The sequence below is a fragment of the Poeciliopsis prolifica genome, unplaced genomic scaffold (genome assembly GCF_027474105.1).
Source record: "Poeciliopsis prolifica strain line A6 unplaced genomic scaffold, Auburn_PproV2 SCAFFOLD035, whole genome shotgun sequence".
Lineage (NCBI taxonomy): Eukaryota > Metazoa > Chordata > Actinopteri > Cyprinodontiformes > Poeciliidae > Poeciliopsis > Poeciliopsis prolifica.
The window spans coordinates 4571290-4578453 of NW_026562410.1; positions in this window are offsets into that span (position 1 = coordinate 4571290).

The following is a 7164-nucleotide window of genomic DNA, read 5'->3' on the forward strand; positions in this document are numbered from 1 at the left end:
GAGGAAGGAATATCCCTTCCTCTTAACCGAGAGAGAACTAAAAAGAAGCTTCTGAGAATCCCCACCCAACCCATACCGTTTGTCATACTGCCCATCTGTCTCATTGCGTTGTGGAGTATGCAGCTGGATGGATGCCGCATTTGGCCTGATGAGTTTTCGTCACAGCCTCCACCTCCCCCTTCACGTTGAACTTTGATTGCACTGCAAGCTTGTCGAGCTACATCCTGCATGCGCGCCGTGCAGCAACAAAGACTCTTCGCACACCACAAGCTGCCACCGTTATCAGCAGTTCGTGGTAAGTTAAGTTTGAAAAGTCAAATCCACTCTCTGACGCCGGCAACAGGGACAACTGCAGTAATTTAGAAGATGAAAGACGCTGTCGGTTCGGTTTCTGATTAGCAAGTCACATTAAAGGAGCAGTAATGTGTAAAATTCAATCACGCTGCAAGGCGAACCCAGGAGTGTTGCCTTGAATCTTTCATGCATGTTTGAGAAGTTTTTCACTCTCCCGTTGGCAACCATTCAGCTGTGCAAAAACAGCAAGGTGGACCTAGCTCCGCCTCTGAGGATGAAGCTCCTCCTAGCAGGACCGCGCAGTCCGCACTGCATGGTGCACCGTGTTAGCCTAAGTGTAACTACAACTATTTCTCCTAGGGTGGAGAAAAGTCGGATTTTGTAAAAAGCGTCAGTCGTTCTTAAAGGCTGTTTTGGGGACAAAGGATCCTGATGGTGAGCGTTGTTGGGCTTCTGTATTTGGGTGACCTCACACACGCTACACTTGGTCAGGTCAAACAACACTGTGACCATGTGACCCCACAACAACAGCAACGCCACACGGATCTCTTCACTGTCACTAAGAGTTCCCACATCGTCCAGAAGATTATTTTGCCAAATAGAAGAGTTCAGGAAAAAACCTCCGTACTTCCCGATTCTGCTTCCTTCCCTCCTTGTGTCCATTCTTCCCTCCTATTTTCTTGCTTCCTTCCTCAACTATTTCATTCTCCTTCCTTCACTGTGACCTTTGTCCCTCCTATATGTTCTTCCGTCTTTACCTCACTTCAATCCCTTTTTCCTTCCTTGTTCCTGTTTCTGTTCAACCTGCCATTGACTCATTCTTTCCCTTTCCTTATCCCTCATAGCTACACATCTAAGCCTTTTGTATTTTCATCCTTCCTTTTCCATTCCTTCTTCCTTTTCTTTTCTTGAATCCTGACTTGTTCGTTTGTTCGCTCCATGGTGAACCTCTGCATTTTAGGAAGTAAAGGTAAAGGCGTAACAACTCAAGAAATGAGCTGTTACTCCTGTTACGATGAGTCTTCTTTTCTCCCACGAGAAAAGAAGATTTGGAAGTCTTCTTTTCTCGAGGAGAAAAGAAGTCGAGGAAATCCGCAGCTTCATTTAGTATACTGTACTTCTTCATCCTTAAATGCCCCTCGCTTGTTCGCTTTACAGTCTATCTGTTGCACGGAGCAACGCGTGTTGTGTAAGAGCGAAAACTTGGACTTTGCCATGAGCAAACCCTGCCTCCTGGGGTCTTCTGAGGCGAGAGACTCGCTTCGTTTCACTAAGATTAATCAACAAATGAAAGCTGCATTTTAGATTGTATTCTCTTTCTTCCATTTGCTTTCATTAGCTGATTCTCTAAGAAAAGGGGCTTGGAGTGTAAATGGACTTCTATCTGTGATTAACAGTGTGCGAGAGTTGGACTCGGGTTTCTTACTTCCCACGAAGCCACCATGTCCCGAATTGTCAAAAGGACTCAAATAGTTGTGATTCTTCTCTCTTTTTTTGTGCCTCTGCTTCTTTAGAAAATAAATTCCTCCTCCATTAGGTCTTCAGACTGTAATGCAGCCAGGCCAGTTACAGAGCTGTAAAGATGAGGCCATGAGATAAGGCAACAAGTTCAGACGGCTTATCTTTAAAGCCCCAATCGCGAGAGCAGAGTGCTGCCGCATTGCACTGCACTCTGTCAAACATTAACACTTCCTATCTAAAGCATTGATGAGCCACTCTTGGAAAGAGGGAAATAATCGGAGGCCAAAGTCCACCGATCAACCCCCCCAAACCCCACCTGGCCCTGCGAAAGATGAACAAATCCATTCCAATGGCTGACATACATAATCATCGTACGCCGAAGGATCATGAACTCCCCTTTGCTCGGCCTGTGATGTTTCATGCCTCGCCGCAAATACAGAGAGCTCCCCCAACTTCCATTGCACGTTCAATGATCGGGCCCGATCAGAGCCGTGTGAATCCGCAGGCGCTCAAAGGGCAACATTCCAGGAAATCTCATTGCTGGGTTATCAGGATGGGCCTGGAGGACAATTGAGCGATAAAATACTAAAAAGTACAAAAAGTCACGTTCCGTTTTGCTCTTCCCAGTACGAGGTAAGTAACCTTTACGTAAAGACTTTAGCTTCGACTGGAAGACAATCTTGGGAACGTCAGACTGTCCCCAGGGGGACAAACTGTGTATATGACTCACACACACACACACTGGATCTGATTGCAGAGCTGTGTAAGCGTCTGACCTCAACTCTCTGTGTTGCAAACCACCTCGGCCTCTGCCCTTTTGAGCCAATTTCAAATGAAATGAGACCGATTTAGTTGAACTGAGACGCTGGAGAAACACATCGTTGATTAAATTTTAAAAAATGTGTCATCCTGACAAAGCATCCTGTTGGTGGAACAATGGATAGAATCTGGTCGATATACCAATACCATTTTATTAATAAGACGCCTTTAAACCAGTAAAGTTGACCAGGTGGTGAACAGTTAAGCATAAAGTTGCTGAAATATTTTCTCCAAAATACTTCAAGAAAAAAAAATTGTTTAAATTTTGCCAAATTTCTCAACTGGTAAAAATAAAATAGTATCTGCCTTTACTTGGCAGGATTCATTTTAATGATTAAATTTGTTTTGTTTTTTTTAGTTCTCTCATTTTGGATCCAGAGATGTAAACCTTTAGGTTTGTTCGTTCCAAACATCATAAAGATCAGAAAATCCCCAGTCAAACTATCATCAGCTTCTTGATCGGAAGATAAACTTGATGCTCATCTGCATAGACTTGAACTCAATCCGATTCTGATGAAAAGAAAGCAGACAAAAAAAAGGATGCAGAAGCAGGAAGCCAGGAATGTAGCCCTGTGGGATCTCTCAGGAAATTCCTAACCTTGGTGACCTATAACCTCAACAAGGTTAGGTCAATGAGTTCAGGCCCGAGGCTGTGAGTTTCAAACCTGGACTGACTTTTCTGTTGTTTTCCGTCGAAGTTCTCAAATGTGCGATCCGGCGCGGTACAGTGGAAGGTGGCTGGGACTCGGGCCTGAGATTTGACATTTAAGGACGGCGACGTCTTCCAGCCATTACAGGAAACACACTGGCATGAGGAAAACATCTGAACGCCACATGCGAAGGCTTTGATTATTCATTTTAGAGATCACACTGAATATCCACACACACTGGCTGAAGAGAAATGAAAGAGGATTCCCTTTGGAGAAACACTTGTGTCTGACAGTGGTGGAGTTCTGCAACAACAGAGTAAGCAATCTTTCTCCAAAGGTAGCAAAAGTGGATATTTCAGTAACGTCAGTACGGTTCAGTTTACTGTTTCATGGAGAACCTTTGCATCACCAGTGGGTTGAACCCAGATGCCTCATCATAATCAATCAATCAATCAATCAATCAAATTTTATTTGTGTAGCACATTTCAGCAGCGAGGCATTTCAAAGTGCTTTACATCATAAACACAGAAACAATGAATTGTGTGGTGAGACACCAGCAGCTCCACTCCAGCTGTACAGTACCGACCTGCAGGGAGCGCCAAAAATGGTGCAGTACACTTTTAAAACGGAGAAAGGCAAAATGGCTACATAAAACCTTGACCTGGTGCACTTTTATATTCCATTTTAGCTCTGGCTCTCTGTACAGTTAAATTCAGCCTTCATGATTTATTCCAGGATTCCCCCGAATCGCACAATGCTTGGGGCAAATGGTTCGTTGTTTTGACTTTTTTTTTATGTAAGTTGACTTCTGAAAACAATCATTTTTAGAAAAATATGAATATACAGACTTGCTGCACACTGAGGGTATTTTAGATTCATTACCAAAGGGATTTGTGTGTGTGTGTGTGTGTGTGTATGTGTGTGTGTGTTTTCCACTTTGAAGGCCCACAAGGAAATTTTCTCCATACTTGGAAGAAAGAGAAATAAAACTCTTTCAGAAGAATCATCTGCGAACTATAACGCCAGTCATGGTTTTTCTTTTGTTTTTTTGAGAATTTATGTAGCACAAGGTGGTGAGAGATTTAAAGGGTTTTCATTCAGCTACATTAAGACTGTTCAGGATGTGACGACAATGAATCAAACTCACCCTCAGGTTGCATCAAGATTTGTCCTCCTCGAACATGCAGTCATAGTCAATAATCAATAATACGCATTCCTATGAGACTCACTTGTCTGGTTAAACATGCTGTTTGAGAACTGATGACGTTTCAAACACTGATTCTTGATGATTCACCTTTCTAAAATAATGACCTCAGTTATTCTTTGCCAAAAGTATTCTGGCAATACAACCTGAGTGTTTTTTAATTTTTTATTTTGCAAGTATGCCTTTTGGCAAACAATGTCTCAGGCCATTATTTTAGAAAGGTGTCAATATATTATTCATTTTATTGCACTTCATTTTTGTTTCCATTTTTGCTTTGAGTTTTGTGCAAATAATAAAAAAAAAATAAAATCTGAAAATTCAAAGTTTTGTTCCAGATTTCTGAGATTAAATATTGAGAATTCTTTTTTTTTTTTTCTAGAAAATGTCGTACACGTTTTTGCAGACAGTGACTCTTTTTGTTTCTGTCTGCGACGTGTTGGACGTTCACATCAATATGTTTTTAAATATATTTTTGAAATGTCCTGTTTTAATCTTGTGCACATGCCCTTTTGTAATATTTGCCAAATATTAAAAGTCTTGAGGCTTTTAGAATTTTATGTTTCGATTGTGTCTTGATGTAATTTTATTCCGTCCTTTTTGTAAAAGTGTGATTTTATTGTAATGTCTGTGAAGTGCAACAATGGTCTACTAAGGAAGAAACTAATGGAGGTTAAAATGCATTACAGCTTCTGGATGGAAAATGACGAAATAAAACTAAATCCCACATTTATTTTGCACTTCCTGGTATTTAGCAGCCAAAATGAGGCTGATATGAACATAAATTTGACTGAAGTGGATATTTGTGCGTTTAGATCATATAGCTCATAAGTTATGGGATGGACTCATTCACATATTAATGCTTCCCAGAAGCTCTGACCCAGTTTCTCTTCACATCTAACCATCACAGAGGACTGGTGCATCCTGGGGGAAATGTGCAAGTTTCTGCATCACCAGTAAAGAAACGTTTAAAGCATCTCTATTACACAGAATTATAACATAAGGATTCAAACCTCTGCAGTAAAGATGGCTGCAGAGATTCCACTCGGTTTGATTTTGACTATCAAACCAAAGCCGATGTGTCTTAGAAATGAATATTTCGCCATAATAGGGAAAAACATGGCACATAAAAACAGCAGATGTTGACAAAGGGCTGAACAATGCAATGAAGTGATTCTTGAGTAAAATCCTTTAATTTGTTTTAAATTCATTTGAAGTCCAACCCAAGAGTTCAAAAGCATTAGCATGCTAGCAATCTCACTAATGTCGCTTTTGGTTAACTGATGCTACGTGCAATGCAGCATTTAGAAACACAGTTCAATGAAAAATAATATATTCTTCAGTATCAATGACCCAAAACCAGGAAGTGCAGCAGAGTCGCACTTTTGTTTTCTCTTCATTTCAGGGAAAGCCGGCGCCACACACAACTCAAACACAGACTCATTACTTGGCGTGGTGTAAAAAAACTGGCAGAAAGTACGTTTCATTCGTAACAGCTGCGTTTCTATTGTGCAAAACTTTGCTGGTATTCCATAAATGTCAATAAGACACAATTTCTCAATTCTGCTAATTAAGAAACGCAACTGAAATCACTTGTAAATAAGGTTTCCCACAGGACAAGTCACTGAAAGAACACGCCGTGCCATCATCCTCCTACCACTTCCTGTCGTCTTCTTTTCCGCCAGAGGTAACATCCTGTTGCTGGTCACATGATTCGTGTTTTGCGAGGGGGAAAAAAAGCTTCCAGGCATTTGATTCAGGTGTGTTGGACCCAAAAGACGTCTAAACGTTGCAGGACTTTTTGATTTTTTTTAGTAGACCCCTAACAACTCTGATTAAAAAAGAAAAAAAAAATTGGGCACCTTGCTGCAACGACAACTCATCGGATCTATGTTTAGCCATCACAACACAGATGGAGGAGGGATTAAGAAACGTTTCAGACGCCAAAGGTCACAAAGCCACTGGTCTTTGCCTCTGAATACTCGTAGATTCATTGTGATGCTAATCCTGTTTTATCCACTCGAACCTCAAAATAAAGCTCTGGAGAATGAGTCGTAATCCTCCGCACCGTGCCCGGCGTTATGTCACCCTGCTGCGGGTTTCAAATCATCGTCACGTAAAAAAAAAAAAAAAAAAAAAGACAGAGAAGCGGGGGAATATGAGCAGGTACACTAAATCCCATAAAGGGATTCTCTGAACTGATTTGAAATGTTTTACAAAGCCTTTAAGGAACAAAGTAGCTGTCACGCAGAGGAAGTATAAAGTCCTTGTATGCAAATACAACTGAATTTGAATGAAAAGCATAAATGCAAACCTGTGTGCTTCCAGTGGAGATTTTACAGTAATTCAGTAAAGATCTGGGTTTTTTTGTCTTTTAAGGTGTTTAACTCATGTTTTTCTCATGTCATGCCTTGATTGTTGCTATGAATGGTTTTCCATATCTCACTGCACTCACTCTCAATCACTCTCACCTGTCTGTCTTTGTTTAAGTCGAGTTTCTGTTGGTTGTGTTATGGCGCACTTTGACATTTCGAAAATAAATTTGCTAAATGGAAAAATGCTAATAAAAAAATATATTTTTTTTTCAATCAAAATGTTTTTATTTCACAAAACTACAGTTGAAACATTTTTCAATGACTAGCTGCTGCTGCTAGCGCAAGACGACGACAGGAAGAAGTTGGTTGTTTTATAATGACTAACAAATTTATTTAAGTGTCATTTCAATTACGTTTCTCGTTT